Raw genomic sequence first — 26,239 nt, 5'->3', positions numbered from 1 at the left:
CACTCAGGACTGGTTACTTGAGCAGCTCAGAGATGGAGGTGAGAACCCAGCCTAATTCACCTGTTTGGCCTCTTTTGCTGGTTCCCCTCAGGCCCCAGGGTGGCTGCCCAAGTTCCTGTACTGACTCTTGGTGTATTTACTTTCAGAGTTTTTGAATTAAGACTCTCATCCTCAGAAACCTTCCTAGCAGATTTGCCCTGTCTGTCCATGCCCAGTGTGGGCCCTAGAGGGGAACAAAATTACTTTGGTACATTTTGATGAGTCAAGATTCTCTCCTGTTGCTGGTGAGGGGACCACATCTCATCACCTGGCCCCAAGAGGTAAGTACCTAAACCGGCCTCCAGCAGCAAGGAATGAGGAGGGAGGAATGGGTTTGGGTAGTAAACCACCTGTGTAGTTAGGTGTCCTCCTGAAATAACTGGTTGGCTCTGACCTTTGCTTCTTACAGCAGAGGGAGCTGAGTCAAGGTGCTGTTTTGCCAAGGTTAAATCTCACACTAACAGTGAGCTGAGTTACAGGCCCTGATATTGTGGATGTAATTGATCTTGTTCAGATGAAATAAAACAATACAGAGAAATGAAGAGAAGTGTCTCTTGGTTGTGGAGCCTGTTTTCATTGTTTTATGTTCTTTTTAAGTTAAAATTAATTACATGTATAAAACACTTACTTTAAGGAGAGCAATTGCATGTAACATAAGCTGCACATTAAAACCTACATAATTAACTTTGCATTTTTTCCATGCTAGTGCATTGTCAAATGGTCCCTGATCCAATTATATAATTCTTCCTAATGTTAAATATGGAATATTCTTTAGAATTATCTGGCTTAAAATATGTTAAGTACAAGGCTGTTATGGTAGTTAGTGGAATCTATATATTTTGTGTCTATTAAATCAAGTCCTTGAAAGTGCTCTAAGCTTTTTCCTGGCTGTATCTTCACAAATAGGAATTGCCACTTCCAAGTACTGTGTTTTACAGGCCACTGTGTATTTTCTCTCCTGTGTATCTACGATCGTTTATGTAAAATACATGGAGACAGGAAACTGACAGTATGTCTGAGTGGCTTTGTCTTTACAGCCAAAATAAATTACAGACTCCCACCTGCCATGCTTGGCATGTTCCCTTCTCTCATACGTCACATAACTACCTGTTGATAGGACTCCAGGCATGGGCCTGGGGCCCAGCTTCCTCTCCCTGCCTGCCCCATCCCGCTCTGCTCAGAGGGAGTCTGAATCTTAGGCCCGTGGAGCAAATGCAATCACCAGGACACAGCCCACAGGAAATTTTTCCTACCAGGAATTTTTCTGCTCTAGCTGGCATATACACCGCAGTACAATAAAACCTATTGCTGGGAACGAACTGGAGGTGTTTGGTATGAATATGGAAAAGCTTAAGTCCTTTGCCAAAAATGAGTATCTGAAGAGAATTTTCAAAAATAATTGTTTATTACATTAAACATAAGAAAATATTGTGTTACATTTATTGTACTTTGAATTTAGGAGGTTTGTTTGCTGCATGATGTGACAGAGGAAGTTATGAGAAGGGTGGTTTATCTCAGGCTTATGTCCTTCCTCATCAGTTAATGGGATAATTGAAGGGGAGTGAAGCAGGTACAGGGATTTGTGGCCATGTCCAGAAATTCATTGAAGACATTTACTGAACCACTACATCAGCTAATGGCTTCTTGGTGTAAAAGAGTCTAAAAGTTTTAAATTAAAGTTCCCTCAGTAGCCTATGAAATTGCCCCTTCTGACTGCCATGACAGACATCTGCACATTCATGGTGGGAATGAGCTCAGTAGGGCTCATATTTTTCAAGAAGTTTCAGAGACTCAACTCATGTTGGTCACGTGGACTAAACAGATAGCAAATGGGAACCACACTCTTTTCTCTAATACTGAATTGCCCAGAGTTCAAGACAGAATCATATATTCTAAAGAACTGCAGTGCTCTTGAAGGGAAATTGAATTGTAAATGTAGAGGAGATTTGCAAACCTTTTTGAATATGAATCAGGGGAGGAAGAACAAGCAGCAGTGCTGCCCAAGGATGCTGGGAACCAGGAGCTCTGCCATCCACCTGAGAGCAGGAAAGATGTGTATCCCAGCTCAGGGATGGAGGATCATCCTTCCTTCATCCTTTTGTTCCAATCAAGTCCTCAGTAGCCTGTGTGCTGCCCACCCACATTGGCAAGGGCAGGTCTCCTTACTCAGTCTGCTGCATGCTAAGCTCTTCCAGAGACACCCTCTCAGACACACCCCAGAAAGAATGGTTTACCAGCTCTCGGGGTACCCCTTAGCCCAGTCAAGCTGACACATAATAATCACCATGACATGTGGCTTGTCCTGGCTTACCGCAGTAACTCCCTTCCTGGTTCATGAGGGTGGCTCAGACCTGCTCTGTCCTGTACACTAGCACTGGCCGCTGTGGAGCTGGACATCCTTGGCGCTGCTGAGTCTGTTACTGCTGGCCCGTGTTCTTCCCATTTTCAGTATATTGTCATCTCCACTCCTACTTGCCCTTCCTTGAGGATTTATGTTTTTAAAAATGTTTCTTTACTGCAGTTATGGAGAGGTTTGGGACTGGAGCAATATTAGTTGCATGTGTTCAGCTTGCTTTCTTTATCCAGAAATATGGATTGATTTTTATAGTACTGACTAATTATTCATTTTTTAATTAATACTTGATGATATTTTACCATTATTATGAATAAAATGCTTATGTAACTTGCATTCATGTGAAGTTTTAATCATATACTTCAGTATTTAAAAAATAAGAAAAACTTGATATCTCCAATTTAGATCTCGTTATATATAAATAATGGTTTTTGGAAGGTTTTATTTAAACTAGTCCTCTAAAGGAATAATTACTGGTGGTAAACATAGGAGAAAAGGAGGATTGAGGAAAACATAGATTTATGATTATGGTTCTGAGAACCCAGAAGAATGTGTCTTTAATAATGCTGAATTTGATTCAGGAGCCAGGAGAACCTAATTTTATTGTAAACATTCTCTTAATGGAAGTGTATAGATTTTAATGTTAGTTCTTCACAGATGGTGAATTGTTTGGCAGCAAGTACTAAAGTGTAAAAATCAGTGATTTAAGCAAGTTAAAGGTTTTATTTTTCTTAAAGTCATTTGTAGCAGGGAGGGCAGTGCTGGTATGTCAGGTTTCTGGTGTCATTAGGGATCTGTGTTCTCTAGTATATTTAGCATATGGCTTCCATTCTAAGATTGCCTTAGATCACAAGTTAGCTGCTGCAGCTCCAGTCATCACCTCCATATTCCAGGAAAGAAGGAGTTAAGAGCAGAAGTGGGCCTACTACATTAGTCTACCTTCAACCTTGTAAGGAGCTTTCCCAGAAGACACATCCAACAACTTTTGCTTCTTATTGGCCAGAACTTACTTAGCCATCCCTGTACACCAGGAAGTCTGGGAAATGCTGTTTTCTGGGCCTGTGATTGATCAGTGGCCTGTCATTAAGGCAGAAGGCAGAATAGATACTGGGTAGGGAAATTGCAGTGCCTGCCATTATGATGTGACTACAGGTATGAAGACAGTGGCAGATCAAGGATTCAGCTGTCTTCACAACTGTGGTTGGATATGGAAAGTGTTTTCCACGTTACAGAGCCAACAGGCTAGGGAAAAGCCACACCAGGATGTGCTGTGGCTTCTGCCCTGGGGTGAAGCCTTTCTTCTGTTAGCTTCTCTGCCTGTGGACTAATAAACCAGGAAATTGTATTGGGAGTTTCTGTGGCCTTCGCACACGGGCTGTAACTCAGGGTTTCACAACTCTTGTAATGAATTTTTTTTTTCTTATTATAGAACTATAAGTGCGATTTAGAAAATTTGGAAGATTCTTGTGGGGCTTTTCACACTCCTATCCCATTATCATAAATATTAACATTCAGTATAGCTATACTTAATCTTTTCACTCATGTTTTTATATGATTTTGCATTCAATATTGTGTCCTCCATCCCTCTCCCCCATTTTCTTGCACGGTTTTCATAATCCTCGCTTTAATGGTCATGCAACCATGTATCCAGTGGTTGTTTCCTGTCTGTTTAGCAGCCCCACTATTTTTAGATGTTTACTTTTGTTTCCAGTTTCTTGGTTTTGTAAGACATAACATAAATTAATATTTGCACATTGTTTTCTATATTTAGAGCATTTTTATATTAAGAATATAAAAATTATATATATATATATAATTTGGAGGTCCAGATGTGTTAATAATTTTGAATCTCTGGTATACCATTTCACACTGAAATCTTCAATGTACAAGAAGCCACATTATTTGAACTCTTAGGATTGATTAATATCATTTTTGATTATTTGACTTTTTAATTTGCAGTTTGAATACCTTTGATCTTAAACAGTTTTTCATGTATTTATTAGTTGTATTTTCTCCTTTGTGAATTGCCTATTCATGTCCTGGGTTTTGTACATATCAGTGTTTTATTGCTTTTATTGTTGCTATGATTTCTTTGAACTTTATTCTACTTAAATTTTTCTTTTGTGATAAAATGCATATACCATAAAAATTATCATTTAACCATTTCTGAATGTACAGTTTGGTGAGTTGCGTACATTGACATTGTTGTGCAACCATCACCACCATCCATCTCAGGAACTTCTTCATCTTCCAAACTGAAACTCTGTCCTCATTAAAGAATAACTCTCTTTCCCCCTCTCCCAGCCCTAGCCCCCACCATCCCCCCTCTGTCTCTATGACTGTAACTATTCTGGGTCCTCATATAAGTGGAATCATCCAGTATTAGTCCTTTCATGACTGGCTTATTTCACTTGGTATAAGGTCTTCAGGGTTCAGCCACATTGTAGCATGTGTCAGAATTTCCTTCCTTTTTTAGGGCTGAATAATATTCTGTTGTATGTATGGCCACAATCTGTTTATGGTGTGAACTCTTTCATATAACAGATAAGAATTTTTTGTCATAAGCAGATACTTTTTCTCACTTGATTTTTTGTAGGTTATGTTTTTGAACATCTATAATTGTAAATTTTTATGTAAGTAAACCTACTTTCCTTTGATGTTTATATATATTTTTCATTCATCTGGGATTTATTTGGAACATCACTTGACACTGAAATTAAACCCAGGAAGAATCCAGAGCCAGGGTTAATCTACTTCTTGTTGGAATGCCTTCTATAGGCTCACATTTTTTTTTAAACCAGGCAGGAAGGAAACATTGCATGACTATGCTCCCACTTTGCATACCTTTCTAGCCTTCCTCTCTTCATCCTATTCCCCCCTCTAATCAGTTTAAATGTTATGTTTATAAAATTAACTTATTAAGGTGCTTGGATTCCTCTTCAAGGTAAGAGAAGACTCTAGGTCTCTGGAGTTAATACATTCAATTTCTTCTGGCCTGAGATATATTCTTGATATTACAGTTGATTGTTGATATATTCAGCACTTGCTAAAGGCCCAGCCCTCTCCCCACCAAGCATTTGCATGAATTAACTCACTTATTTAATCCCACAGACAATTGTGTGGTAGGTAGTTATTAGGCCTGTTTTTCAGGTTGGATAGGAGGTGCCATAAGGAGATATATTGTAACCTAAATATTGGAATCCACAGCTATTCTTCATGCGCTTTAAATGAAAGAAAACTAAAAAAAAATCTGATATAGTAATCACTAACACAGTGCTAAATGTGTACTGGGAACATTAAGGTATTAACTAATTTGATCTCAGCCCCTTGAGGTAGGCACATTAAAATAAGTAATGTGTTGTTGAATAACGTTTAGATCATTTACTTACAATCTGCTTTTGATGACTTAATTATTTCTTGTCTATGTCTTAAGATTGCTTTCTCTCTCCCATTCAGGGAGTGTATTGATTCTAATCAGAGTAATTAAAACTTACTTGGGGCATGATGTTTGAGCTTTGTATCAGACAGGAGTATAAACTAAAGCCCCCAGCTAGTTGATAGCCAGATTTGATTATTTGCTTGAAGAGTTAGCATACACACAGCACAGAATTCAAAAGGTGCAGTACGATTTCCAGTGCAAGAGTGTCTCCTTCCCACTTCTGTGTTGCCTTCCAGATCCCCTTCCTGGAGGAAACCAACTTTACTGGTGCTTAACCAGCAATAATTATGTGCAGGCACATGGATTATACATAAACTTGATTCATAAAATGGTAACAAAATTGACATACTATGGTACATTTTGATTTTTACTTTAAAAATTTTAGAAATTATAATTTGAAATATATGAAATTTACCCACTTAACACAGTTTAAATGTATCATTTGGTAATGTTACCTACATTGATATTGTGATGTAACAGAAATCTAGAACTTTTCCATCTTGCAAGATCAAAACTTTGTGCCCATAAACAGCTCCTCATTTCTCTCCCTCATACACCTTGCTTTTTAAAAAAATGTAGTAGATACAGAAGTATATTTAAGAATGTGTATGTATGGAGAGGCCTATTTTCATGTAGCAAATTTATAGTAGATATTGTTTCATATCTGCAGACACAATGCCCATCCTTTTTAATTGCTGCAAAATGTTACATTTTATGGATGTGACCTAATCTGTGTAATCAGTTCCTTTTTATGTGCAGTTATGTTTTTCTGATCTTGGAAGCTGTGACAACTGTGCACCTCTCTGAGGCACCTTGTTTTAGATGTCCCTTGGCTTGACAATGGAATTTGATTTTGTCTCATAGTCTTTGTTCAGAGACTTTCTCTTCAGTAGGTGAGTTTCTCACTGGTACATGCTGATGATTTTAGTGATAATAATGCACTTTCACTGAGTACGTTCCCCATGCCAGGTGCTGCCATGAGCACTTTGTTTAGACTCCTGTGAAGTCAGTGCTAATTATGCGTGGAGAGAGGAAATCACTTTCCTAACTTGGTAAAATCGAAGGTGGGGTGTAGCTGGGCTGATTGGAGTTGGAGCTCTCCCGTTGCCCGTGCTGAAATGGCCTGGGCTGTTTGGCAGGTGTGTGTGGTCACAGCTGCTTTTCTGGTGCTGTGCTTTCTGGTTTTAGTGTGTTTTATTTATGTATGGATATTTTAAAACTCAGGCTTGGCTTTCTCTTTGGTTTCTTTTGGGTGCATATTCGTTCTGATAATTGGTAAAACATATTTTAACATAACTGTACTTTTGTATAAGATATTTACCTGTATTTGTTTAGGGATGATTACTTCCTACTGTGCTTAGTGACCACGTTGGTACATGGCCACATTTCTTACCTCCTCCTCCTTTCTTCTATCACCTGCTTTTGATTGTTTATGTTAGTGTACTTACTCTGATATTTATGTTTGTGACTTTATGTTTACTGGTGTCTCTGCTGCTCTACCAAGAAAACAATATCTTTTGATTCCATGACACAAGGGCATCAGTGTCTTTATATTTTCCTCCTTTCCATCTGTGCCTGTCAACTTGATACTACTCCTGTTGTTTTAATTTATAATATTTTCATTCTGTTCTATAGCTATAGATTCTCCCAGAAAAGAAAAGCATTTATCCCTACATCTTAAATGGACTACTTGCTCACTGTAAGTCTTTGGCTGTACTTTATGCATTCTTATTATTTGGCTAAAGCTTATTGTCTGATGGTTAATTCATGAAGGGTTCATAGAAACCAAATCCTCTCAAGTTGTTGTATGTTTAAAGATATTTTGTTTTTGCAACAGACTTGATTGGCAGTGTGGCCAGATATAGAATTCTGGGGTCATATTTTCCTGCCAGAAAAGTCTGTAAATGTGGCCCTGTGTGTCCCAGTGTCCTGCATGCAGCTGTGCCAATGGCCAAGACAGGCTGCCCTTTTCCTGCTTTAAGAGTATGTTGCTCTGCTCAATAAGCCTAACAAAACACCATAGGCTGAGTGGCTTCAACAACAGACAGTTGTTTTCTCACAGCTCTGGGGGCTTTAGGTCTGAGATCAAGGTGCCATCATGGTTGGTTTATGATCAGATCTCTCTTCCTGGCTTGCAGATGGCCTCCTTCTCACCAGGATCTTGTGTGGCTCTTCCTCTGTGTGTGAGTGAGAGAGAGCTCCCTGATCCCTCTGCCTTATCCTGCAGAGATGTTAGTGCTGTCCTGTGACCTCACTGATCCTGGATTACCCCTCTAGGGGCTTCATCTCCAAACAGAGTCACCTGAGGGTTGCAGCTTCAGCATAAGAGTTTTGGGACACACAGCTCAGTATATAACAAAGGGTAATGTGGATTTTTATTTATTTATTTTTTTTGCCAAAAGGCCTAGATTTTTTTCCCTTTCTTTGTTTTTTTTTTTCTCCTTTTCTCTCTCTTTTTTCCCCTAGCTTAAATATGTGATGTAAATCCATATTTATTAACATGGAAAAATGTTCAACATATTGCTGAATGACAAAAAGCAGTTTTATTTATTTTTATCTTTCTGTAATCCTGTTAATTTCCTACTATTAGATAATAGTTATTATTTTAAATAGACATTTTAAAAAACTCGGATATCTATGTCATGATATTCATCTGCTTTATTTTTATATTTTTCTGGGTACATGTATTTTATCTGTCATTTGTTTTTTCCTATTTTCTCTCTCCCTTCTCTTCTTCTTTGAGTGTTTTTATATGGTGTTTGGCTAGTCTCTTTGTGTTCTTTCCTCATCTTTGAGTGAGGGGATCTCTTTCTGAACTGGCTGTGTGTCGGGTTTAGGCTGGGTGGTGGGCAGTGTCTGGCTGAAGCAGCTTCTGTCCCAGGCTTGTCTTTCTCACAGCTGATGGTGGAGGTGTAACTTCTCACCTTGTTGCCTGTGCTCTGAGGGGAGCGACCTGGGGAGCGAGTCTCCTGCAGCTGTGCTGCTCAGACTGCTCTGACTCCAAGCAAGGGCTCTCTGCTTTTGCTCTTCTCTGGAGAACTGGATATTACCTGGTATCTGAAGTCACAGGTGTTTTCTTTCCATGTCCTCACTCATCTGGTCTCAGTGGGGCTGTTATTGCCCTTGGCAGCTCAGTGCACGTCTCTTCAGATTCATGGTGTTTGGGCGTTCTGTTATTCGAGGTGGAGTTTCCTTTTCTGTAGCTTGTTCTTGTTATGGGGTGGATTAGTAAGAGCAGAAGTGTTTAGAGAGGCTTTACTCTCTCAAAGATTTTAAACCTCACAGCCAAAATATGTTTAATCAATCACTCTGGGTGTACTCTGTCTGTCAAATTAAGGAGTTGTACAGCATCTTAATGAACATGCTTTTAGATTAACATTTTGCTGTTCTGATGTAATTACATGAAATTTGGGTGAACACTAAATATAGTGAATATTTCCTTACAGACAGAACCTCCTCTGAATACACCAGAAAATAAAGAATATCTTGCAGAAATTATGTTCAAATTATTTAATGTACCGGGACTCTACATTGCAGTTCAGGTAAGGACAAGTGACTTTCATGATTCCCAAGTGACCTTAGTTGTCTAATGTGGAAGAAATGGTGATTCTAGAGGCCTCTGTAAGATTGTGTGGTGTGGTTTCCTTTCCCATGCACTCAAGTGCACATGAACTCATCCCATTCAGGTCTGACCTCAAACACTGTACAGAGCAATTTCTGTGATTTATGTTTTTTACTGCTGGTGTAGAGTTTGTCCAGCTTTTGTCTGTTTACATTCATTAAAATCTAAGGTAACCTCAGGAAGACAAGATCAAGATGTAGGTGTGGTTCTTTGGCTTTTTTTACTTCTGATCATAAAAAAGAAAATATACTATAGAATCTGTTAAAACAAAACAAAATGAAACAAAATAAATGTCTTTCAAGGGTTTCCCTTTGTGGATCTGAGCTCCTGTGGTTCCATGAGTTTGCAGAACTTCCCCTGAAGCTGCTTGTTCTTCGTGGGGGGTTTGTTGTTTTTAGGTGTAATGTATCTGCCACTCTATATAAGGGAATTGACTGAAATTTGGGGGAATAAATGATAAAATTGTTTTCCAAAATGCTTCCTGCATATTCTATTCCCTTACTTGTAGGAAAAAAGAGGAGGAGTTGCATAGATGTTTAACTTGGAAGATTCCACATGCTGTGTCCTCTGTGTGGTGATTCTCAGTAGACAGTGATGTCTTAAAGGCTCTGAAAATGCCTACATTAGGAAACTCTGTTTATTCCACCACTTCCAAAGTTAACCAGAAATATTCCCCCACCCCTAAGCTGTTTCTGTTCCTTGGAGTAGGAGACACTTCAGGAAACACTGGCCCAGTGGTTCTCAAAGTGATCTATGCAGCAAGGTCTTCTCAAAAGTGTTTTTTTCAAAATACACATTCTCAGAATTTATATCAGACCACGGGTTTCCAGCCTCAAAATTTTGGATTGGGCAGTCCTCAGGGGAGGGGAGGGTACTGAGCTGTGTGTTGGATGTCTAGCTGCATCTCTGGTCTTGACCCACCAGGGGAAGCACCACCACCAGCCTCCCCTCCCTCAAGTGTGACAGCGAGAAATGGCACCAGGTATTGCCAGGTGCTCCTTGGGGGCAAAATTGCCCCTGGTTGAGAACCACTATCCTGGTTCTGCCAGATGAGAATTTCTGGGTGCCAGGCCCAGTATTTTGTCTTTCTAAAGTCCCCACAAGTAGTCTTATTGCAATCCATCTGTGGACCCACACTGGGAACCAGTGGATTAGAAATTAAAACCTCCTGATTCCACAATAAAATTCCTTTCTCTCTGGCTTTTCTTTGAAAAGCTTTGATTTATCTTACTGAGAAGTTGACTCCTCCAGATTAAGTGCACAGAATTTACATGTTAGTTGCCCACTTTGGAATTTGGATTTGGGAGGAAGATGGAAGGTAGGGAAGGGAAAGGTCATTCAGACTCAGTAACAAAGAAAGGGCTTATTGCTCCAACCTGAAGATAGGCTTGTGGAACACTTGAGAAAGTCCCCATGCTGATGGTCTCTGTGGTATTTGTGAAGGCAGTGCTGGCCTTAGTTGTGTAGTGGATATCATGACAAGTTGGTGAACACACATTAACAGGAATCATCATTGACAGCAGGGATGGGGTCACTCACACTATCCCAATGGTCAGCAGGGCACCGAGTTCTGCTCTGTCTGTGGGCCTAACCTGATTTGAGGTGAAGGAAGCAGTGAAAGAAAAAACCCTTCTGTTAATTAAAGCACCACTTTTGAAGTCATACCTGTACTTAGCAAAGGTAACAAGAGCCTTTAAACACAGTTGTGTGAGAAAGTGGAAGATGCCTAGTGTCTGTGGCACTGGCAGTTGGAAATTTGCAGTAGCAGATTTGTGCAGTCTGGTGTCAGCAGTCGTCTGATATCCCTGGGATCTGCTTGGCCCTGGTGTCACTTTGCCAGGAGGGTTTCCCTGACTTTCATTCTGAACTGTAATCTGGATATCAGTGGGTGCGGCACATGAACATTTGGAGGATGATTTTGTGTTCTGTGACAATCCTCTGGAGAGGATTTGTTTCTTGCTTTTTAAAAATTTTTTAAGAGCCAAGAAGGAGAGATTGTTCACCTTGACTTGCAGGATGCTCTGCAATGTCACTTTTTGGTTTTAATTTTCAAAATATAACAGAAGTGATTTCTAATTCAGGCTTGAAGAGACTATATATATATATATATATATATATATATATACATATATACATATATACATATATACATATATACATATATATTTGGTACAATGGACTAGTTAAATGAATTATTTAAAGTTTTTTTTTAATAAATTGAAGCTATCTGGAGGGGGTTACATTGGGAATTCAAACCTGCCTTTCCTTCTCCACGTCCCTCCTTGGAGGCAACCCCTGATACTAATGTTTGTTATTTTGTGTATTACAAGTATCTTTTGTGCAAATATAGGTTTGTGTGTTTATGTGCTAAGCTCCTTTTAAAAATGCAATAAATGAATCACTATGCTATACACTGGAAACTAACAGAATTTTGTAAATCAACTAAGACAAATTTAAAAAATGCAAACTAGTTTTTTTTTAAAAAACAATTCATTTATTTCATTTAAAAATAGTCACTGTTTTATTTCAGGAAGTTGCAGAGATGATGTACTAATATGCTGGTGCTTTAATACCTCAAAGTTCAGAAATCACTGCAGGTGGAGGCTGATGTGTCTACAGTCAGGAGGAAAAAGCCAAATCTTTCCCCTCTGTCATTGCACCCTGCCAGTGTCCCCTTTGCCCGGGGGTGAGGAGAGGCAGGAGGCCTGCAGAGCATGCTCTGTGCTCGCAGCCCTTTCATCCAGTCTCGGAACACTGCCCCCTCCTGGGTGTGAGGTGTTTAGGTGCCACTTGCTGTGTGGCCCTGCCTGGCTCCTCTCTGAGGTCACGTCCTCAGAGGTCAGTGCAGGCCAAGGTCAGGGCCTGTGCCTGTGGGTCTGCTTCCTGGCCTCCCCTGTGCATCTGAAACAAGTTTCACACTACGTGCAGGCCCACAGAGAAAGTTGTTGTTCAAATTTTTCTCTGTTTCTTAATGCAGTTTTTTCCCCCTATTTATAAAAATTACATTTACTGTACGAAATTTAGGTAAAATGGAGAAATGTAAAGAAGAAAATAGAATGACCCACAAACCTGCCCAGAGGACTGTGCCACACTTTTTTGGTATAGTCTACTGAGCTCTTTTTCTTAGACAAACAACACACATTTTAAGCACAGTTGGGATACCCTCCATCTGATTTCATGTTCTAATTGTACAATGTGCTCCTGAGGTTGTATTTTGCATATTGACTTATCCCTGATGTATCTTTATGGTTAAATACTCTGTGGAAAGATATTTAGTAACTACCTGACAGCCCATCATGTGGGTGTAGCACAACTCACTTACTTGTTTTCCTACCATTGGCTGTGGTTTTTTTAATATATTTAATCTGTGATGAAGCTGATACTCAAAATGGGTTGAATTAATTTTAGAAAATGTTATATGTAATGTATTGAGTATAGAAATTGTGAATAGTTTCTGTTTGTGAGAGCTACTGTTCTTATGATTTTTTTATTTTAATAATGTGTACATATCTTTTATCTTGATCTTAAATATTTTACAATTGGCTTGGGCTCCTGAGAAAGGCTACACACTCTCTCACTTCTAGAAGTTGGGCACCTCAGAAGACATAAGAGGAATTCAGTCACCTGTTCTTGCAACTTCAGTGGTAACTGTGCTTGTACATAGTGGAACTGATCCATCTGTCAGATGGATGAGGATTTGCTCCAGCCTTCTGTCTCCATGAGTGTGTGACAAACAGCCAGTGCCATCAGGGAGCTCAGAGTGCCTCCTCTACCTGGTGCAGGTGGGGACATTGTCCACTCTGCACAGCTACTCCCACCAGCATGAGCTGGACCTTCCCAGCCTGTGGCCTGCATGTTGAGTGGCACCCCAGGGGGCTGGTGAGGACCTGGGACCACACAGCAGCTCCTGGCCCTCTCCTGCTTGTGATGGCTGACAGCCTGGTCACTGGTCCGGGAGGGCAGCTGGGTGAGCGGATCCAAACTCCCCCCAGCATGGATCTCACATAGCATAGGGTTGAGGGGAACCTGCCAGACTGTTCCTTCCTACCAAGTGCAGCTCTTACTAGAGTGAGCAGATCGGTTATTGAGTCTTTAATGCATGCCTAAACCATGCTGTGTACTTGACCCGCTGCCTGTCACTGGGTCTCTTCTGTGCACCCACTCACCGCATATGATGGGTGAAGGTGCCAAGGCTGAAACATATGTGTTAACAGATGTGGCCATGGTTACTCTGCCCACAGATGTGGAACCAGGATCTGAGTCCAGGTTGTCACACTCTAAGTCCTGCATGCTAACCAGGTGGTTGACTTTTAAATGCAAGCCAATTTGTAGTTGGTTTAAAAATTAATAGTTAAACAGCAAAAAAAAAAAAAAATGTGACAATGAATATATATATGTTCATGTATAACTGAAAAATTGTGCTCTACACTGGAATTTGACAAAACATTGTAAAATGCCTATAACTCAATAAAAATGTTTATAAAATTAATAGTTAAAACTTTTTCCTTTTTGTTAGAGGAACAATAAAATGACCCATTGTTCGGACAGACAGCAGCATTTTGGAAATTAACTGCCTTCTGTGGTTTTCTCTTCACATTCCTAATGGAAAGGCCACTTTGTTTGCTTACAGAGCATCTCAGGTTCTCCTAATGGAATTGCATGCATGGTCATTTTATTCCCCCTCCCCCAGTCCTGAGCTTTGCACAGAGTGGAGATTCAGTAAATGCTTTCATTGCCAGGGCAGGTGGGGGCAGGAGTCTAACTTACAGTCCAAGGAGGGCTTTCCTCCTGGAGTTACTCACATGGTGTTTTGCCTCTCTGTCTCCCCAGGTGGAAGGTTAGGTAATTGGAAGCTGCATCAAACACATCCCTATTGCAGGTAGAGATATGTATTTCATTCAACAGCTGCCAAGTGAGAGGGAGGTGGGATTCCCTCCTGAGCAACCACTGGAGACCACAAAGGCCATTAAGGTAAAAACAGATGGGAAATGGGCCAGTTTGGTGGTGAGAGAGAAATAGTGTTTTCACACTTCCCCTTGTGGCCACCACCCCTGCTCCCACTGTGCCTTCCCTCCCCTCCCCATGAATGTGGGTCTCCATCTGTTTACCACTTGAATTAAGGGGCTGAAAACTTAGCCTCTTCTCTGAACATGGATGCTTGTGGAGTTCTCCAGCTGTAAATGAGAGCAGCTTGATAACTGGTATTGAGCATCCTGCCTAGTACGATGTCATTTAATTGGAGCCTGATTAGACAGAACCTTCAAATAGCCAATGTGTCTTGCACCTCTCCCTCCAGGCTTCATTTCCTGAGTAAGGAGCAGACAGCAGCAGCAGTGACTGTGAGGAATCCTGTGCAGTCAGCCAGAATTCAAACTCATTTCCAGCTCTTGCTGTGTGTGGTTCTGTACCCTGAGAATTACCATTCAGAGTGATGCTGTTCTAGGGTCAATCATTGAACTGTGTCCACCTGTGTTTTCTAGACTCCGTTACCATGCTGGAGAAGTCACAGGAAGCTCTAAAATTAAATCAGTAAGATTCGGAGGAAAATGGCTCATTGGTCCTTATTTAAAATGCCCACTTGACTGATCCATCGGTTTGGTCTCTGTGTCACTCTGTAGATAGCAGTTGACAGACCCCTTTCAAGGCAATTTTCTCTTCAGGTTGCAAAATCAGGACAAATTACTGTTTTGTTTTTGTTTTGTTTTAGTCAAAATGAAGAGATTCTTAGTAATACAAGGATAATTATTATATAAAGAGCAAAGATTTTGTTTTTGGAGAAAAATTTAAGCATGGAAGTGACATGTGACCTTGAACACACAGTTTCTGAGCTGCAGGGGAGTTTAAGGGAGGTTAGCCTCCCCCCTTCCCTACCACTTTTGCACCCAGTAACAAGCTGGTTGAAGGAAAGCTAGTGCCTGGGGGGGAGTCCCACATTTTGCATGACACTCTTGGTGGACGGAGAGGTATTTTTAGGACAGGGTGCACAGGTGCCAGTCAGGGCCCGTGTGAGTAGGGTGGCTGGGTGCCCGGGTGTACCCAGGACTAGAGTTTCCAGGGATGGGTCACTTCACAGCTTGGGTGTGTGGTCCTGGGCAGCCCATGGGAGTCAATCCTTTCCCCCTGGGGGAAGGTTTACAGAAGTAGCATAAGACTTTCTTTTTATGTTAAAATATTTCCTAGAAATTCCCCTAGTCCTTTCCTTGTGTTTCTTCAAGGAAATAAATTTGGATAGTTGACCCAAGTTCCCTCACCTCCCCATTCCTGTTACCAATATGTCTCACAGCCTCTGGCTCCTGACTGTCGGGGTGGCCATGCAGGTGAGAAGGGCCCTGAGTATGCTGACTGTGACAGAGGCTGCTCTCCTAGTCCTCGTGGTGGGCTTTAGCTTCTTCACTGGCTCTCTGGGGTCCATCTCTGACCCTGAACCAGGTTTGGCCCATTTGGGCAGTGACAATGTATCACTCAGCCATGAAGGTAGGCAGTGGAAGAGCTCCTTGTGTTCCCTGCAGGTCAGCCAACCCATCCCTGCTGTCAGTTAGTTCTTGCCCCAATTCCCTCTGTGGGAGTGGGTCAGAGTTACCCTGTGTCTTGTTGCCCCTGTGGGCAGGAGTGGGCCTGTGGATGCGTGGATTCTGTTGGTGGGGACAGTGGTGTTCCAGGACTTGGGGCTGACACACTGCACACCATCAACACTGTGGAGGCACTTCCTGCCTTCAGTTAAGCCTCTGAGTTGCTGCAAGACATTGACCTGGTTTCTTAGGACAACTTACAGTTTCTGCCCTCAGCCTGGTAGATTTGAAGTTGTATGGGGTGACCCACTCACTCAGTTATCAGTGAGCACAGGGGTGTGTAGCAAGTCTGGCCCATCAGTCTTACAGTTGTGCAGAGTATACCAAGGATGGTATTAGGTTTCATTTCAGGGATTCTAAGAAATTTTGAACTTAGTATCATGAAAATGCCTTCAGAGGTCCTCCTGAGCACCAGCTTTGGGCCTGACAAAATGCAGGCATTGAACAAAGCCCACCTGGCCCACAGGAATCTGACTTTCAGAATCCAGTACCCAGGGGCCAACTGCTGTTCTTGTGAGGTTAGCTCTAAGGACAGATGATCAACCCAGAGACCCCCAGTCAGGCATCACCAGCTGAGGAAACACTTTGCACAGCACAGGCTGGGGCTGGCACTGAGCGGGTTCTCATGCCCCAATGTGTGGCATCTCCATCCTGTCAAAGTCGGGCTTTCCTTTGGTTCATGGTCCAAGCACCTTATAAAGTGCTCTGCCATTTACTTATTTATCACTGTCACTTGTTACTCTGACTCTCAGCCAGTGTATGGGCCAGTGGGCAGGGGTCTGTGTGTGTTTTATTCACTTGTGCATCCCACGTGCCTAGGCACTCACTAACTCTCTGTCATGGAGCCACTGAGTGTGCTGTGTCAGACAGCAGAGCAGGTTAACCACCTGCCAATCGGATGTGGTGACCACAGGGCCAGATCTGCTGCCTTCAGATCTGGGTTGGGCTGCGATGCGGGTCTGCTTGTCCCAGTGGGTGGCAGCGAGTTCCTGGGCAGGTGCCACGTGGGGGCATACAAGGAGTAAGAAGAGAGGAGATGGAGACTAGGGACTTGATAGGCACCGTCAGACAACATCTCAGATAGTAGGCAGCAACATGTGACACAGTGAGGCTGGGACTAATAGCAGAGCTGGAAAGAAAGCAGAGTACATGGCCAGAGCATAGCTGTTAGACATCACTGAGCCCAGTAAGTGTCCCTTGGAGCTGTGGCATTGGGCAGGACTGATGTCAGGGGTTTGTGGTGCTGGAGTTACTGGGTGTTTGCCAGAGGGCAGACTGGGTGGCCGCTAATGCCTGGTGACATCTGTGTGTGTGTGTCTGCAGGAGAAGTACTGTCACATTTGCCCCAATATAGTCAAGAAGTTTGCCAAGTATGACGTGGATCAGCGGAAGTGGATCAAACAGCAAACAGGGAACAATGCTATAAGCCAGAAGAAATTCATTATCGATGTTAGCTAGGAAAGTTTCCCAGGCCCTGAAATTTTCTTTCACCCAGAGGTAAGACATTTGCTTTCTGAGTGTGCAGAGAATGACGTGTGTGGAGCAATGCTGTCACCTCTTGTGTGCAAGAGTGGCTCCCCGTTGGGCTCCCAAGTGAGGTGGCCACCTTTCAGGGAGGACCTTGTGAGTGTAGGCTGCAGCTTCAGTGGCTGCTCTGGCTCCTGAATGGCCCACGCACTTGACTGGGTGTTTCATCATGTTCCTCTTTGGGTCTGGCTATCTGTTAAACAGTTAATGGTTGGTTAAACCAAGAGTGGTTAGGAAGAAGCTTTAAGAGAAATAGAAGAGAATGGATTTGAAATTCATCTCCTACTGATATGAAAACTAGTTAATCTCGAGGATTGATTGGAATTTGCCTCTGTATAAGAGTACGATAGCGTACATATAACCTTCCCATCACACATGACGATCCATCCCCAGTCCAACATTTAACCGAGTACAGCTGGTCCTGCTGCGTTCCCTGCTGCAAGTTAGATAAAGCTTCTGTCTAAGGACAGCCTTGGAAAGAAGAATTAAAGATATAATCAGTTTAGCAAGTAGTCACAACGAATTATTACTGCGTTTGTAAAAGCAGTAACTAAGAGGCAATATTTTAAGGTTTAAGTAAAATGGACTTTATTTGTATTTTGGTATATTTTTCTGCCTCATTCAGCTTACATTTAATAGGTAAATACAAACCACTGCCTGTTCTTCGATGTGTGTGACTGTTCATGGAAATGGCACACAATGTATTTCTGACAGTACCTGATTTCACGGCACTCATTCGCTCGTGATAGTCTTCAGTTAAATTAGACATAAACCAGCAAAGTCCAGTGAACAGCTGCAAGGCACCTTCTTCTTCCCTCGAGCACATTGACACTTTTCATGATTTTTAAAGCATTTTTAAGAATTTTGTAATTGAATTACTTATACTTTAGCTTATTTCACTTATGGAATTGAATGTAAGATTTTTTAGTTAATAACATGGTTATTACCATATTGATTGTTTCACCTAGAAGCCACCACCATTCCCCATTGTCTTCTAGCTCAGATTTACAGTGTGAGTCACTGACTAGGTTTTTTCTTATATCCTGGCTAACTTTTTCATGACATTAGTGTCTATACATCACATGCTCATTATCTACAATATTTTTCATTACATGCCACATACACTGAGCACTTGCTTTTTACAATCTCATATAAAGTTTGAGTCACTGTGTATTCTAACGCAGGGCTGGTCTGTCTTCTTTACTGTTTGATTCCTTTTCCCTCTCTAAACCCACACATTTCATCTCTTGAAGGGACATATCACCATCACTCCATGCACAGAGTCACTTGGATTAATTTGACACATTCATTCCAATGTGATGGTTTAAAAGGCATAGTGAATTCTGTATTTGTTAAAGTTACATTTTAAAAAAGTTGTTGAGAGAAATGTGTATTGTTTCTTTTATATCTGTACAAAATTCTGTTCACCAACCTGGATTTTATGCAATCCATCTCAGATGTTGTTGACAAAGTAACACAGAACTGTCCCATTGATGTCCACCATCTGCTATATAAGGTATAAGCTGCTTGGGTAACATGCTTGGATTTCATTCTGAAATTAAAGGCCCAGCATTCTGAGAATAATAGACCCTTACCATCAGTCTGCAGATAGTCCTATTTGACTTCTGTTTTATAGGATTTGTTAAGGGCCTGATTCTTGGTAAAATATTTTTCTTGGAGTGAGGGTGACTTAAATGCTTGGCAATATAACTCAGTTAGCCAGAAGTATTTGATTTAAATATTCTAGTATCTCTTATTCTTATCTGCCCAGCTGTATTTTTAAATTGGACAATTTTAACCCTCCATGTTGACTGAAAGATCAAGGGGGTCCTTCCCCTCTTGCTTTCTGTGAGTTTGCTGGTCTTGCTTCATGAGTATTTAGATTAGTGCCAGATGTGTTGTTGTCAGAGAGAAGGAGGAATCTGAAATGAACAATCAGAAAATGCTCATGTAATGTTTCTCCAAAATTCTTTGAGTGCAGGGAATTTTGAAACTTGAAAGGAGAAAAAGGCAGTTCATGTAACTGTAGGATGAAGGAAGTGTTGCTGAAAGCCAGAGGGGAGGGGCAGAAAGTGGCAGTCAGCTGGCCCTGCTTCCCTGCCTGCTCACCTCTGTCTGCACATCCTGCTCTTCCCCCAAGACCACGTCTCCCCTTCACAGATGCAGGGGCCTGTACCTTAGTGGGGAGAGGACCAGGCTCAGTAGGGAGGGCTTAATACAGTTTATTTCATCTGGACAGTAGAATACTATTCAGCCTTTAAAAAGAATGAGGTAAAGCAATGTAAATTCAAATGAAAAGATGTCTACAGTATATATTGTCAAATGAAAAAGCAAGTTGTAAAATTTACACATAGTATTATTTCATTTTATTTAAAATATACTTTATGTATATATATATATAAGAAAAGGTATTGAATGATATGTGTTAAACTCCTTAAAGGAAATAAAATATATCTGGGCAAGAGATGGCTAACTCTTACTTTCTACTCTTTGTGTTTTAAAATTATTTGAAATTTTATGGTTAATAAATGTTATTTTTATTATTGGAAAACATTTTCTATATAGACAAATTTGATGGGTAAAAGCAAATAATAATTTGGTTTTTATTGGTATATAACCTTAATTAAACACATCTCACCACCAGTAAATGTGCAAGGAAGGGAAAGCAAAGGCAGATGAGAGTATTAAGTTTAGTGCAGTATGTGGCTTGTTCTCCCTACTTCTTAAATCTCACATAACATCAGCTGTGTCTTCCTGTCCATGAAAGCAAGGAACAAGTGTGCACTATCTAGTCCTCATTTCATCATGGTGGAGATGGAACTTCTGCCAGCAGTAAGGATTGCTCGTGCTGGGGTTGAGTTTTCTCATTTGATCATTTAGTTTGCTTTCAATAGATTTACAGGATTCTTGAAGTAGAGCTGGCCTTCTAGCCTGAGTACCTTATTTAACAGATGATGACATTGAGCCCTACAGATAGGAAAAGGAGGCAAAACTGGAGGGACCTGGGTCACATGGGGCAAACTGGTCTTCGACGTTTTTCTAATTGAGGTAGGGTTGATGTACAGTATTATATAAGTTCCAGGTTGCAGTTTTTAAAGGTTATACTCCATTTATAGTTATTATAAGATATCAGCTATATTCCCTGTGCTGTATAACATATCCTTGTAGCTTATTTATTGTATAAGTAGTAGTTTGTACCTCTTAATTCCCTATCCCAGTCTTGCCCTACCCTCTTCCCTGTCTCCATGGATACCCATTAGTTTGTTCTCCATACCTGTGAGTCTGTTTTTTGTTGTTGTTGTTGTTGTTGTTATGTTCACTAGTTTTCTTTTTCAGAGTTCATATATAAGTGATATTCTACAGTATTTGTTTTTTCTGTCTGACTTATTTCACTCAGCATAATACTCCCCAAGTCCATCTATATTGTTGCAGATGGCAACATTTCATTCTTTTTTATGGCTCAGTAATATTCCATATTATATATACCAAAACTTCTTTATCCAGTCATCTGTTGATGGACACTTAGTTTGCTTCCATATCTTGGCAATTGTAAATAAGGTTACCATGAACATTGGGGTTCATATATATTTTTAGGTTAATGTTTTCATTTTCTTTGGATGAATACCCAGAAGTGGAGTTGCTAGATCATATATTAGTTCTATTTTTAGCTTTTTGAGAAGCCACCGTCCTGTTTTCCATTGTGGTTGTAATAGTTTGCATTTCTATTGTTCCTTCTTTTCCTAGTTTTGGTGTATAAATTATACTGACTAAACCCAGAGTGAACTAGTTGCTCACAGTGTCTCTCAATGTGACTACACATTGAATCAAGTGGGAAGATTTTCAAATCAGGATGCCTGGGCCAATTATATCAGAATCTCTGGGTGGGGGTTTGTGATTTTGGGGGACTCAGCTCCTGAGGAGACTGATGCGCATGGACAGCCAGGGCTGAAAACTGGCTTCAAGCAGCACATGCTGCCTGCAATGACTTGACCTCCTGGATAAATCACAGGCCTCCAGGACTCAGCTTTCACACACTAGTCTCTGTATAAACTATACACCAACAGTGTATATGGGTTCAATTTTCTCCACATTGTTGCTGAATATTTGTGGTTTTTTGGTCTTTTTGATGATAGCCATCCTGGTAGACACGAGGTAATATCTCACTGTGGTTTTAATTTGCATTTCTCTGATGATTAACAACACTGAATGTCTTTTCACTGCCTGTTTTCTTGGCTCAGTGGCAGGAACTATAGGTCGATTTTCTTTTGATGAAGCAAGTAGGAGGAGGCTTGCTTTAGGTCCTGCTGACAACACCTGAGATCTTCTTGGTCACTGAGTGAACACCTTACTCAGGCTCATTGACAAGAAAAAGGTGGTGGAGAATATAAAATGTGGCTTTGAAAATTCAGACATTTTAGAAAACTAAAACTTTTTTTTAAGAAGTAGTCATAATCTAATTTTTATTTCAGTCTGTTCTGTAGATAAGGATGTTCACATGCTGCCTTTTTTTTAATTTATTTTTTGTTCAGTTTCCAAGTGTGTTGGAGGTTGGGTCTGGGAATGGTTCTTCTTTTTCATTTTATTATAGCTCTCTATCTTTATGGGTTAAAGATTGTCAGTTATCTGTTGTAGACTTGAAGGGCTTTTTTTAAGTGGAAGATTTCCTATGTTGGCTGCGCACATTTCCATGATATTGCTGTGAGATCTGTTTTTGGTATGGTGTGGTGCCATGTCATTCTTGTGAGTGCATTGCCTGTTATTTCTATGATTGTCAATGTGGTTTTTGTTGTGGTGAACACAATCTACTTTTGTTGTTTAACAGAGCCTCATTTTGATTAGGTGTTTATCACAGATTGGAGAGTGGCTAGGGCTTCTCTTTTATTGGAATTGAGACTTCCAAACCATTTCTGGGGTGCAGGCTGTGGTATGTGGTGTTGGAATGTTTCCAATACACACTCATAACAGTTCCTTTGCCCTTTCTATTGCCATGGGAATGTCCAAATTCTACACAGAAACACCAGTGGAAACAAATCTAAAGATGTCATGCACTAGGGCCTCCTGTAATGATCCTTCAGTCCCCCAGCTGGGTCCTCAGTGCAGTATCAGGTCAGTGCCATCCCTATTGTCACATTTTCATGTAGTAGACAAGGCTGATGGAAAGGCTTCAACTTCCCCTTCTGTGCACCCAGATCTCTGCTCTTGGCTCTCTCTTCCTTGTGGCATGGGACCACCAAGACAACCACAGAGCATATCCACACCCTCTGCCTTGGACCCAAGAAAAATCACAGTTGTGCCTATGAAATATGCAGGTTCTTTGGCCATGGATTCTGATTTCAACCCGAACTTCCCCTGGGTCTCTCAGACCAAAATTATGATGATTCTGATAGAACCGTGCTTCTCTTCTATTGCAAAAATGCCAAATTGGGCCCTGGACCTGCAGAGATAGTGAATATGTCCGTGAGATACCTAGATAATCCACACCATGTGCATCAGCAATGTTGCTTTTTGAATTAAGGTCCCAGGCAGTTCTGTTCCATAGACACTACCAATCACAGAAAACAACACACTCCAACCCCTTGAGACTCAGTCTGTGCCATCAGCCTCAGCCCTCTCCCTCAGCTTCAGCAGACATTATTAGCTCAGCATCAACAGCTCAAGTCAAGGTCTGGGGAATGATTACAGGGATATTTTGTGCTGGTTTCTTTCAGTTCTGTCAGCCAGGCATCTGCTGTGCACTCCTCTCACCCTCATTGGATCTCCTTCAATCCCAACTGATCTCTCTGTGTGTGTCCCAGTAAAAGAGTGTTTTCAACTTTTTGGCTCCCTCACCAAATGTCAGGTCCTGCACTGATTTCCTTTACTACTTTTCTTTTTTCTCCTTCCCAATTTTGTGAGGACCTTTTCTGTCTCTTGAAGTAAGAGACAGAAAAGGTGAAATTGATGTTCAACCAATGTCCAGCATGTGTCCTGAGCCAAGGGGTGAGTGTACATGGATGAGAGTGAGCTAAGAATGCACTTGTAATCAAGAAAATATATCAAACACAAGAATGTTATATGGGGATTAAGTTTTATAGGAGAAGAGGAATGAAATGAGTTCTGCAAGGGAAACAACTATGTAAAATTCCTGGCTTTTCTAGAACAGTTTGTTTATAATGTGTGTGTGTGTGTTTTTTTTATATGGGTGATATGGTAGATACAAAATCACTTTGGTATTTAATTTAGCTTCCATTGTGTACATTAAAAATAGTGGTTTTTGTAAATCAATATTTATAATGTAAGAAGCACCATCTTTTATAATGATATAAAGTCAAGATAAAATTTTTACATATTATCTTTTTAAATGGATGAGGAAAGGACACAGTGTTTCAAAATCCTTTAAGAGGGTAGTGGATGAAAAAACATTCAGGCAATATGTTCTAAACTGCCTGGAAGCTGAGAACCTGTGCTGACCATTTAACATTTTGACCCAGTGAAATGATAAAGCCAGAGTCATTTCAGAAATGTCCAAAAGCTATTTCAAGCATCCCCTGCAATTGGCCACATCCAGAACTCTGAACACAGTAAATGTTCAGTTAACACTAGCTCATTGACAAAATAATTTGGCCATTCAACTGATATCTATTAACAGCATAAATACAATATCCCTTCTTCCTAACTCTAACCTTCAAGGAGATCTTTCAATTTTTCAAATATCAGTCAAAAGTATGTTATTGAATGAAGCCCTCTACTAGATAATAAGTACACTGAATTTGGTTGTTTTGTTCTTTTCCAGATACTGATTTACATGCCAAGTATAATGCCTGGCCCAGGAAGCTCAGGAGATGAATCAAATAACTTGACCATGAAGGAGCACTGAGGAGGAGGCAGAGAAGATCTCTGGCATGGGTATTATAATAGGCATACTACAATGCTCAGAGGCAGTGCGGAGGAAGAAATGAGGAGCTCTTGGAAGTGGTGGGCAGAGGGCAAGTGTTTGGAATGTTCTTTAAGAATAGGTACACTTGAACTGACTCTTAAAAGATGGGCAGGTGTTTGACAAGGCAATGTGAACACCACAGATAGAGGGGAGTGAAGCCACCTGGAATCCTTCCTCTCTGCACTGCAAACAGTTTGGGATGGTTGGTGCATATGGCACATGACTGTGCACATTCTGTCCATGTTGTGTGCACTGATGTTTTAGAAATGACAGAAGGGCAAGTGGTGAAGCTGGAGAGTTGCAGAAGCACACAGAGGAAGACTGCCTTACATGGTTCTTCAAGGTATTTGGACATGATCCTGTGGCAAAGCAAGTCATTACATGATTATTAAACTAAGCAGTATTGGTGTGGAATTTGCCTTCCACAACAATTATTTTCCTGCAGTGTGGATGACAAATTTGGGAGGTGGAAGAGGGGAAAGAATACAAACTGAACTGCTGGTTGGAGGACAATTATCAGTGGTCCTGGAAAGAATCAAGGCAATCAAGAAGCTGTGAAGGAAGGGTGCTGAAGGGAGGGACCTTAAGGATATGGCCTCTGGACAAACTGATTACTATTGTTTAAGGAGTAGTTTAGTGGGGAGCAAAGCAAAGACAAGCACAAAATGTGTTCTAAGACTTTTGGGGTTATGTAATTGGGTAAATGGTATTGATATTTGCAATATATATATATATATATATATATATATATGGAATCAAAAAATTAGTCACAAGTTTCTGGGAGAGAAAGTATCTTCGGCACCCTAACTCCAGGTCCTCAGTTTTTCTATGAGGCAGGAAGCACAGGTGATGTTATCCCTATTTTATGTCCAAAGGGGTAAACTTTTTGCCTACTATCACATGCAGCAGGTTGGGAAGTTTACTCTCTACCAGGCTTAAGAACAGGTAAACAAGGGAGACAAGAACCATGCTTTCACAGAACTTATATTCTTGGGTTTGTGTTGGGGGGAACAGAATATGAACAAGTCAGCAAGCAATGAACCCAGGTCTGAAGGACTATGATGGTAGCAGGCAGTGGTTCTTTATCTAGATATTAGGGAAAGTATCCCTGAGGTCACTCTGGAGCTGACCTTCCATTGAGAAGGAAGCAGTCATTCAGATTCTTAGGGGAAGAATTTTCTAGGTAGAGAACAGCAATTGAGAAGTCCCTGAGGTCGAAACAAGTTTGCTGCACCCTGAGGGAGGAATTCCAATTACAGAGCAATTGAAGAGCTGGGGAAATTCCTAGTTCCAATGGCATTCCTGGGAAGGTGAAAGTGAAAGGCTTGTGACGCCTTAGTACAAATACTCTTGGGGAGGGCTGGGAACCTGCCCACCGTGCACAACACTATGCCTCTAGAAACTGCATCATGACTCATAAATGCTTTTGGAAGACAAGCCCTTGCTCAGTTGCCTATTTTGGTACCTCATTTAACTAAAACTCATTTAGGTTTGCCTACAGAGATGAACTTAAAAATCTTTAGATGAATGGAATTCATCTTAAATTTATCAGCTCAGAACAAGAAACCACCTACAGTCCAATGGCAGGCAGCACTTCCCCAGAGGCTCAGTCATGCCCTAACATGTTACATGGGAACAGAGCCTCCCAGCCAACTTCCAAACCCCTAAAAGAGACCAGAGAGGCAACATTTTCCCCAAAGGATGCCCCGTTAGCTCAGCTGGACAGGACAAGTAGAAATGTTACCCAACTGCCAAGGTGCCAAGCTGGGTTCTT

At 41.0% G+C, this 26,239-nt stretch overlaps 1 long non-coding RNA gene across 3 annotated transcripts; it reads left to right on the top strand.

Moving 5' to 3' along the window:
- The first annotated feature begins 4,138 nt into the window (after positions 1 to 4,138).
- LOC141578023 (uncharacterized) lies at positions 4,139 to 25,524 on the top strand. Of its 3 annotated transcripts, none has more exons than XR_012507924.1 (4): positions 4,139 to 9,373; positions 14,284 to 14,424; positions 17,346 to 17,519; positions 24,322 to 25,524. It is a non-coding gene; the product is annotated as an uncharacterized LOC141578023 (long non-coding RNA). The 3 variants fall into 3 exon arrangements; XR_012507925.1 differs by lacking the exons at positions 14,284 to 14,424; positions 17,346 to 17,519; positions 24,322 to 25,524 and adding an exon at positions 11,984 to 13,978 and having other exon boundaries at positions 4,139 to 7,530; positions 7,970 to 8,193; positions 9,278 to 9,373; XR_012507923.1 differs by lacking the exons at positions 14,284 to 14,424; positions 17,346 to 17,519; positions 24,322 to 25,524 and adding an exon at positions 11,984 to 13,978 and having other exon boundaries at positions 4,139 to 8,193; positions 9,278 to 9,373.
- The last annotated feature ends 715 nt before the right edge of the window (positions 25,525 to 26,239 follow it).

This window comes from Camelus bactrianus, chromosome 6 (genome assembly GCF_048773025.1).
Source record: "Camelus bactrianus isolate YW-2024 breed Bactrian camel chromosome 6, ASM4877302v1, whole genome shotgun sequence".
Taxonomy (NCBI): domain Eukaryota; kingdom Metazoa; phylum Chordata; class Mammalia; order Artiodactyla; family Camelidae; genus Camelus; species Camelus bactrianus.
This window is presented reverse-complemented; position numbering and strand designations above follow the sequence as displayed.